The 10,860-nt window shown below is 42.3% G+C and overlaps 1 pseudogene; it reads right to left on the bottom strand.

Annotated features, from left to right (window-relative positions):
- Nucleotides 1–6,796: 6,796 nt before the first annotated feature.
- Nucleotides 6,797–8,185, bottom strand: LOC149821194 (3-ketoacyl-CoA synthase 12 pseudogene; annotated as a pseudogene).
- Nucleotides 8,186–10,860: the final 2,675 nt, after the last annotated feature.

The raw sequence follows: 10,860 nt of genomic DNA, 5'->3' as shown, positions 1-10,860 counted from the left end.
CGAGGGCCATGATTATCCTCAATGATTCCTTAGTTGAGACAGGAGAAAAAGTCTCATTATAATCAATGCCCTCTATCTGTGTGAAACCTTTTGCAACAAGCCTAGCCTTGTACCTCTCCACATGACCTTTAGAGTCTGTTTTGGTTTTATAAACCCATTTACAACCAACAGGTCTAACTCCATCAGGCCGAGGTACAAGATCCCATACTTGGTTCTTTGCCATAGAGTCAAGCTCTTCTTTCATGACATTGATCAAATGTGTTGATCTTTTACTTTCAAATGGCTTCTGCAAATGTGAAGAGATCTTCATCAATGTCTATGAAATTATTTGACTCTTGTAAATACACCACATAGTCCGAATGGATATCTGATTTTCTAATTCTGATGGACCTCCATACAGGTGCTACAGGTGGTTCAAAATGAGCCTCTGTATCCTGTTGTTGTTGTATATCCTCATCAACAACCAGATCTAGTTGGGATTGATGTTCATTGACTGGACTCTCTCTTACATTACTCGAAGGAATAATGATAGAGAAAATCGGGTCATTATCCTCAGCAGGTGTAGAACCTGAATCCTGCATTTCCTCAAAATCAATATTTTGAGATGCATCTATCCCAACAGAACCATTTTCAAGAAATCATGCTTTATCTGTTTCCACTATCTGTGGTGTATGAGATGGATAATAAAACCTAAAGCCTTTCGATCTTTCTGGATAACCAATGAAGAAACCACTAGTTGTCCTAGGATCAAAAGCTTTTATATGTGGGTTATACAATTTAGCTTCTGCTGGACATCCCCATATGTGCATATATGACAAAGAAGGTTTTCTACCTGTCCATAACTCGTAAGGAGTCTTTTGAACAACCTTCGTAAGAACCTTATTAAAAAATATGCACTGCTGTCCTAAGAGCTTCACCCCATAAGGTCAAAGGGAGGTTTGAGTGATTCAACATCGCTAAAACCATTTCTTTAAGCGTACGGTTTCTCCTTTCAGCTACACCATTCTGGTAAGCACTACCAGGCATGGTATACTGAGGTACAATGCCTTCCTCTTTTAGAAACCGTGCTAATGGACCTTCCTTTTGTCCCATCTTTGTGAAACGACCATAATATTCGCCACCTCTATCTGACCTGACAACCTTAATAACTTCACCAGTTTGTTTCTCTACTTCTTTCTTGAAATCCTTAAAAACCTGAAAGACTTCAGATTTTTCAGATAATAAGTAGAGATACATATACCGTGAGTAATCGTCTATAAAGGTGACAAAATATTTTTCACCCGTATAACACGGTGAAAAAGGGCCGCAGACATTCGTATGCACTATTTCTAACTTTCCATTGTTGCGTTTGACATCTTTCTTATATGTGTTAGACTGCTTAGCCTTTATGCAGTCAACACATGACTCTATATTCGTAAAATCAAGGGATCTAAGGATTTCCTCTTTCACGAGTCTTTGGACTCTCTTTTTCGAGATATGTCCTAATCTTCGATGCCAAAGCAAATAGGATTGATCATCCTTTAGACCACATTTATTGTCAATCATTGTGTTCTCAATGGAGTGAGATTCCTGAATTGGAGTTTGGTTCTTAATCAATACAAACCATCACACATATATGCAGAACCTATATTCATTGAATTTTTCATAATAATAAGTTCAGATTTTTCAAATTTAAATACAAAGTCAAACTTGTCAAGTTTTGAAATTGAAATTAGGTTCCGACTATAAGATGGAACATAAAAAGTATCGACCAAATCCAATATAAATCCCGACTCCAACACAATTCTGCAAGTCCCAACGCTCTTGACATGCGAACGCATCTTATTTCCTGAGAAGATGCTTCTTTCATGCTCCGTTGGTTCCCTTTTGTTCAGAAATGCCTGCAAAGAGTTGGCAATGTGCACCGTGGCACCAGAATCAATCCACCAACTATGCAATGGAACATGAATTAGATTGCACTCATGAGAAACGAATGACCTATTACCTTTATTTTCGAGCCACTTCTTGAACTTCAAACAATCCACCTTCTTATGCCCTTTCTTTTTGCATAAGAAACACTTTATAGAAGGGCCTCCTGACTGAGATTTAGCTTTTGCCTGAGAGTTTGAACTCTCCCCAGTGGCTCTCTTCTGATTCTTTCTTTTGAAAGAGCTTTTCTTTGGCCTCGACCTCTGTTTATCCTTATGAGAGGCCATATGTGCACTTGGCACCCTCTCACCCTTCAATCTCTCCTCTTCCTCAACACACTTACTTAAGAGGTCATTAAAAGACCACTCATCATTATGTGTGTTGTAGGAGATTTTAAAGGGTCCATACTCAGTAGGTAACGAGGTTAAAATCAGATGGACTAAGAAGGAGTCAGTTATGGTGAACTTCATGTCATTCAGTTGAGTCGCAATATTCCTTATTTCCAAAATGTGTTGTCAGATGTGACTGTCACCAACATATTTCATAGACACTAATTTGGACATGAGCGTACTGGCCCTTGCCTTATTATAAGTGACGAACTGAGCCTCAATGGCTCCCAGAAATTCTTTAACAGTCCTATAATGAGGAATGACGCCTCGAATATTCTTAGCCACCCGAGATTGCAAAAGCAATAGGCTAAGTCTGTTCGAGCGCTCCCACTTCTCGGAGGCAGCCTTCTGATCGGCTGTACTCTGCTCTGTAAGAGCGGGAGGTTCGTCAATTCTAAGGGCCAAATCTAAATCCATATAGCCCAAAGTGAATAATACAATTTCTTTCCAATCAGAAAAATTCGATCCGTCTAAGATAGGGATACTACTTGAACCGTCGATATGGAAGGAACCTGATAAATCAAGGAACGAAAACGGAAAGACATTACTATTATTGCTCAGACGAGACTCGTGTTGAAAAGGTAAAAGTGAGACCCTTTATTTTCACCTTTTTTGAGACAAGCATAGTTGAGCCATTATCGTTTCACTTTGGTGAAAACGATAATACTCATAATTGCTCCGTCTCTTTAATTCACAAGGAATTGACTTTAGTTGGTGAAACTAGTAGATCATGAATCTAGAGGCAATTCAACATTGTACTTTTGGGTACAAACATGCTTCATGGGCTGGAATACACATCTACTATTACACCCTGTGTAAATTTGGAACACAACGACCTACCTTCGGGTAGAATCGATGTTTCATAAATTCACACACAATCATAATTACGAATCTTAATACAGCCCAAAGAATCCTTAATTAACACGACTCAGATCACTTTGGTGATTACATGAATCGGTCAATCAAAATCTTGTACCGAAAATCCTATTCGTATTATGGAGCACGCTCATGCACACATTTTAATGCATGTATATTCATGACATAATATCAGTTCATACTTCAACAAAAATGCATAAACTAATTGTCATAAATTTAGTTACAATTCATGCTTAAAATCATTATGCATAACTTAACCAACGCAAAATACATGAATTAACATGCATAAGTCATGCATTATTCAAAATAAATACTTTATAAAGCATGAAAAATAACAAAAGCATGCTCATATGGGTAAAACCCTGGGTCCACAAGTAGGAACCGGTCTAAAAACACTCTGAACCGGTCTGAAACCGCTCCGAACCGGTCATCTAAGGGTCCAAACCGGTTTTGAACCTTATAAACTGATACTTAATATGAACAAAAGTTCATAAAACCCTATAACCATATGCCAAAATCCCTGTATTTCTTTATATTTATGAAAACAGGGTCTCAGCATCTCAAAACCGATGAAAAACTGGAAAGAACTGGTCAAAAATGGCTCCGAACCGGTTTCGGAAGGGGTCGGACCAGGTTCCTGATCCGATTCAGTCTTAATAGTGTTTTGATCCTGCTTTTATGGATCCAACCCAGTTTAAATGGGATCCGGGTCTGACCCGACCCTTACTTAATACGGATCAGACCTGGCCCGAACAGAACCCAGGTTAGACCCTGTCTGAAACAGGCCCGGGTCGGACCCGGTCCAAAATAGACCCAGGTCAGACCCGATCCATAACAGACCCGGGTCGAACCCGGTCCAAAACGGACCCCGGGTACGACCCGGTCCATACCGGACCCCGGGTATGACCCAGTCCTAACCGGATACCGGGTTCAACCCGGTCCATAACAGAACCGGGTTAGACCCGGTCCTAAATGGACCCGGGTTCGACCCGGTCCACACCGGATCCCGGGTACAACCCAACTCTTTATGGGTCCAGATCGAACCTGATCCAAAATAGAACCAGGTTAGACCCGGTCCTAAATGGACCCGGGTCAAACCCGATCCGAGAGAAAGACCCGAATCAGACCTAGATCCGGTACTATTATGGGTCTGGGTCAGATCCAAAAATGAAAAGCAGACCCGATCCACCCAAAAGGGTTTGGATCGGGTCTGTCATCAGATCTCCTTGCCGGACACGATCCGGTCCCTTTAAAAAAGAAAAAAATAAACAGAAACCCGATGGTTTCTGTTTCATTTTTAGGGAAAACCAAAAAGGGTTTTTTCGCCCTTTTCGGTTCCATGGCGACCCATGTCACCGTCACGACGACCCACGTCGCCATCACAGCGACTGTGCCCAATGGCCGGTGACCTGCGTCACCCCACGGTGACGCCGGTTCGGCGACAACTCCTCCGTCAGAAGACGTCGCCCCACGACGACAATAATGGCTTCGCCGTTCGATGGCAGAAGACCGGCAGCGCCTGCCAGTCCGCCGGTAGCCCTGACGACATCAGCAAGGATGCCGCCGACCAATGGCTGTCTTTGCCGGCAAAACCTCTTCCCCCGACGACCTACCCCCCCGACGATAGGTAAGGGTTAAATAAAAATTTTTTTTATTGTCACCGATTTACAGGTCACTCCGGCGATGAGGTGGGTTTATCAATGGCGCCGGCATGACCGCCGCTGTCACCTGCAGTTTTCCGGCAAAAGCCCCCAGCCCGATGACTGAAATGGAAAACAGAGAGAAAATGTTTTTTTTTTAAACCCCTTTCGACATCTGCCGACCACATTTTCAGGCGGCGGCTCCGGCGATGATCCCGGCGACGGCAAAAACCTCCCTGCAGCCCAACGACCACAGGTATAAAACGATTTATTTTTTTTATTAGGTTTGCCTGAACTGGGAATTAGAAGTCGCCCTTTTTGGCGACGGTTGCCGGTGAGGACTGTCGCCCCACGGCGACAATCTGCTGCTAATCGGTGGTTGTCGCCCCACGGCGACTCCACCGACGCCGAATCGCCAAAATGGCCTACACAACCACACGCAGCGGAAGTGTGGTGGGCCCATAACCCAATGTTGGCGAATACCCTGCAAAAACAACATGACAGGGAGCGTACCTGAATTCGCCATTGTTCGTGTAGGAAGTTCGACGTTCTCCTCAGCCGGTCGACGCCCACAATGAGCCCAAGCCTTAAGTCGACGGTGAGCATGACCCTTTCCGCTGAGTCTGAATGCAGAATAGAATTCGGGCAGGATAATGGCTATGAACACTCATCATTTTCGTAGCCCCTAACCCCTTATTTGTAATGGGAGATTAGGCAGTTACGTGAATGTGGTCTCTCCACATTCACGTAACTCCCACCCACTATCTCCATTACTTGGCCACTTACGTGACCCACTAAGAGGGTGTCAAACCGGGCCACACTGTGGGTTGGACCCAAAACCCATAATGTCCAACACTACTCTCTAGGATCCTTCAGATCAAGTACACACAGAACCCCTTGTAAGGGTGTCAACGGGTCAGATTTGGTTCTTTTCCAAGTGATACCAGACCTAGACCTTATTTGAGATGCTGGTACTTAGTTCAGATCGGGGTCCAATCGGACTCACCATAAGAGAGAGACCATAGCAGGATCTTACAAGGATTACATGAACCGGAACCATACCATACCTGTTAAAGTTATGTTTTTTTTATCATTTTTACATTGAAAAATTGCAGATCTTAGTCAGAACTCGGGTTGGGCATGGTATGAAAGTTCACAAACCATACCCGGACCCATATATTAATCTGACACTTCGCGTCCAACCCCGAATCTATTCGAACCTTCTTGTTTATCACCAAACCCCAACCTTATAGGATTTGATATGGGTCCAGTCCGGATCAACATGACCTATTGACACCCCTGCCCCAATAATGGAAACTGACAACCATGGCAGTATTGATTGGTTACACCATATTTCACTATTGGGATATTTTCTCTGGTTCTCTTCTGCTCCACACCAGTTGTCTTACTCTTTCCGTTTTTCATATTTGGCATGACTATTTTTTGGACTTTTTGTTTGTTGCTTCGATTGTTGACATGTCTGCTTTTCTTCCATTCTTATTAAGCATCTGTTTCTTTAAAGTTTTCGCATCTTTCTTTGTGTTGAGGTTGATTGCATCACAGGCGCAGGTGCTAGTAGTGGCTAGATGCTTTGTCTTTTCACATGTGTTGCCAACTGTGAAGATGTGACCACATTCTTCATTAAGCAAAGACATAAACCAGCATTAATATCCAAAGGAGATTGTAATGCACATTAAATTGAACAAGTAAAAAAAACAACAACAACAAATCACACTTTAGACCATCAGTTAATGTCTAGAAAGCAAAAGGTGTCTAAGAATGAATAACAGTACACTGGAAATCATCCTTTCTAAACTATTTATGCAAGCCCCTTAACTGGGTTAAAGTTATTACAAGAGAAACAAAGAAGAGATTTGGAATATACAACTACTTTGCCAACCTTTTCACTTATGCAAATATTAAAGACACAGATTGACAGACATAAAGTAGTAGTAGAAGAAGCAGAGCCCTTGAGCTAGCCCTTCACATTGGTGGGAGGCTAGTGAGTTCTCTAATCCAGCCATACTTGTCAAAGAAGGGGTTGACTAGGGTTTCTAAGGGGTACCTATCAATGCAATCCTCCCACACATCCTCGTCTTCCAAGTCCCTGACCACCTCCCAGAAGGCACTGTTACACTTGAACCCAGACCCAAAGCTAATCTGTAAGATTGTTTTCCCCTTCTTCAACCTTTGCTTGGCCTCCATGTAGGCCAGCACATACCATAGGCTACTGGCTGATGTGTTCCCAAATCGATGAAGTGTCATCCTCGATGGCTCAAGTTCATACTGACTCAGCCCTAGGCTCTTCCCGACGCCGTTGACCACAGCTGACCCACCGGGGTGGATGCAGAAATGGTCAACGGCCACTCTGAAGTCCACTCCAACCTGAGTTGAGTCAGCCTTCTTGCGTAGGTAGCTCTTGAGCACATATCGAACCAACTCCATGACTGGTAGTATCCTAGGGGCCAGATCTCTCAGATTGTAGATGAACGTCTCCGTGGCCGCTTGTGGCAAACGTTTCTCGAGATAGAACCCAGTCAAACCCTTTGCATCTTCTTGTTGTAAGGCACAGCCATAGGCCTCATCACTGCAACCTCGGTGAGTCCTGAGTAGGACCTTGAGCCTTAGCTTGGCTCGAGCCCGGTACTTCCTCTTGTTGGTTAGCAACATGGAGCAACAACCTGATCGGAAGAGGCAATTCGTGACAAGCATGGACCTCTCGCTTCCGGAGTACCAATTGGGTCCAATGCATTCGGATGTTACAACAAGCGCGAGCACATCATCATAGATCTTGAACAAGTTCCTGACCAGGTCTAAGGAGATAAGGCTAGCACTGCAACCCATACCAGATAGATTGAATATCTTGGTATTTTCCTTCATCTTGTACCGGTTAACAATCCTTGCTGCGAGCGACGGCTGCGTCGCAAGCATTGAAACATTGACAACGAGTATGTCGATGTCAGCGGGGTTGATCTTGGTCTTCTTGAAGAGATCATCCAATGTTTTGATGAAAGCCACATCCATCTCAGCCAAGCCGGAGTTGAGTGATGATATATCGAGCTCCTTACCTTCGATTATGTCGATGGGGCCATACGTTTCTTCGCCTAGGCCCGAGCCCACTATGACCTTTAGGAGGAACTTGTAGTCCTCTAGACCAAGGTTCTTGTTCCTCTGTATGATCTCTCCACATAGCTCAGTGCTGAGCTTTCTATCATCTGATGGTTTGAAACACACATAGTCAAGGAGATAACACTGTTGGTTCCATCTTTTGTTATGGATCTTCAAGAGTAGTAAGCATACTTGGAAAAGAATCACAGAGGAGAGTAGCCAGAAAGTTGGCCCCAAAGATAAGCTTGCATTGAGTACCTCCATGCCAGTCTCTAGTCTCTGCTTGCAAGAGAGAGAGAGAGTTGTGTGAATTGTGTGTTGAAGTGCCTGTCACTGGATTCAAATATAAGGAAGCATATGAAGTGGCAGGGCACGTGATCGATGGGCCAACAAGATTGATTCTATGCCCAACCTTGCTTCCCCACTTATATATGCTTGCCCATCTACGATTAAGAAACTGGCCCATGACCTTTTGCCACATGGCTACTTGGTCCCTAGCTTTGTAAAAATTTCACACACACAACCAATGTGATTTCAAGAATGGTGACTATATATGGACATAAAGCAGATATTGTGAAGGGTATTTTCGGAATAAAGGACATCCTGGTAGGTAATAAGTGCTCAATGCTAAGGGCATTTTTGGGTTTGACTCAGTTAATCATACCTGAACGGGCAAGGTATCTAGGTGACCCATTGGCCATACCATGGTTGACCTGATTACTGAAAGGGTTGGCTTATCTGTGTTGACTCATTTAAAGCTTAGAGTGCTAAAGCTCACTAATGTGAATCTTGTCTTCTTAATGACCCCTGTAGTTTGGATAAGGCTTGATGATGATGATGACCCATTTAAATCCCAGTGAGAAGTGAGAAGTATGTCCGATAAAAAACAGAACCCTGAGATTTTCAAAGTTCAATAAAATGTTGAGAAAAACATGATATTTTCAAAATCACTATAAAATATTATGTTTTTAAGAAAATATTATAACAATAAAAGCAGTTTTCAGGTTTTTGATATTATTCATATTTTCTTCACATTTTTATAAATGTTTTGTGTATTATAAATGCCAACATTTTCCCGAGATTTTTATGAGAAAAACTATTTTTTTTTTAAATATCATGAGATTTTCCTCACTGAGACTTTCCCGAGAATGAGATTTGTGACTATGGACTCGTTTTTTTTTTTGAAAGGCAAGCTGGGGTTAGGCGGACCACTACCAGAACAACAGCCGCCCCATGTGGCAGAGGGATTCGATCCTGGGCTTTCAGCTTGACATAGGACCCCACTTACCACATGGGATACCACCTCGGTGGAACTATGGATTCTTTATCTACTAAGCCAGACTAAAAGTAATTCTGTCTGGTGTTAGGGATCCATTTGCATATTGATGATGGTAATGCTTGGCTTAACTTTGGATGAGATGTACCTGGTAGCTTATAACTTGAGCAATTAATGGGTCTGCTTTCTTTCTTTTCAATAAAATAGTGTTACACAGGGGTCTGCTTTCTACCTATTGATGAAATAGTGTTGTGCTGTATCACTTTTAAAGAATCTTATAATGATGAGAAATTAAAAAGAAGTGCATAATGCCGACACATTTTGTTCATAACTCCAGATAGATGATATCGCACTCTTGTAGGAACTTAATTAGGTGCATTTCTTGTTAGCTTTTCTGTTCAGAGTTTATGAAACTCACCATGTCTGATTATTCTTGGGCACTGCAACAGTACTCATGTGCGAGCCTCACACTCTGCAGCACACACTACAGTGTTTTAGAATAGTTTACCATGATGGGTCCCACTTCTTTTGGTTCAACACCTTTCAATGATAATTAACTATTTTAAAAGAGTTTGTGCCATTTTAGTGTTTCATGTGTTTGGTTTCACAAAACTCTGCTGCACCTACTAGTTGAGGCTATTGAATGCTTTTTTTTGGCCCCCCACTAGAAGCCAATGTTTTATGGAGATACCAATTTAACTGTATATATAATGCTGATAAGTAGGTATTAATTAGAGTTCTGCTGACCCAGTTGCGCATTTTATGGTTAGGTTTGAAGAACAGTTCCACTTATAGGAAAAGAAATTGACATGTATGCGAAGTCCCTTTTACATGCAGGGTTAGAAGGAAGCTTTCAATGCCCCAAGTGCCTTTTCTCACCTACCATTTTAACGCAAATAAGGACATGCATAACTCTCTTTTTTTCCGAAGGGAATGGAAAACATGCATAAATCTTTTCACTCTACACAAAAGATACCTTTTGAGACATCTCTGTCTTCATTCTATTTTAAGATAGCATCCTTTACTTAGCCAACCAATGTTATCATCTTTAGGAGTCCATTTACATCTATATCACAAGGGTAATTGAAGCATTTTTTTTTTGAAAGAAAAATATCATTATTAGGAAGTGAGAATTACAGTACGCAGACCCAAGGATGAGGTATCGTTGGAAAGCCAAACATAACCTTAGAAATAATAGAAAATGAAAGAAACAACCTAACAGGATAGCCAAAATCTGCAAAAAAAACATGAGAACCAGTCAAGCAGGAAGACCACCCCCAGCATCGAATGCCGAAGCAGTTAAGAATCAAGATCAAATCGAAAACAGTCCAGTTGAAGCATCAGCCAAGGTTGATCGATAGCAGACGAAATGAGGCCACATCAGCCGATATCCTGCTCGAGTTTGCTATGGTTAAGCACCTTCTCATAAAAAATAAAGCATGCTTAACCCTGAAAGCCTAGAAGACCTCTCCATTCAAATTACAGCATCATGGAATCAGACCCCAGCCTTTCCATTCATAGTTCCGAAGGAGACTCTGCTCCTATCTGAATCTCTGTAGCGAATTAAGATCTTGTAACAGAAAAAAAAAAACAGGCCCACTACATAGAAGAGTCCTGGCGAGAAGAAGGAATGTTGTCCGATAAGCCAAAAATGCTTAGGTGC

This window comes from Nuphar pumila, chromosome 12 (genome assembly GCF_984573655.1).
Source record: "Nuphar pumila chromosome 12, dmNupPumi1.hap1.1, whole genome shotgun sequence".
NCBI classification, from domain to species: Eukaryota; Viridiplantae; Streptophyta; class Magnoliopsida; order Nymphaeales; family Nymphaeaceae; genus Nuphar; species Nuphar pumila.
The sequence above is the reverse complement of the archived record's forward strand: the minus strand, read 5'-3'. Positions and strand labels throughout refer to the sequence as shown.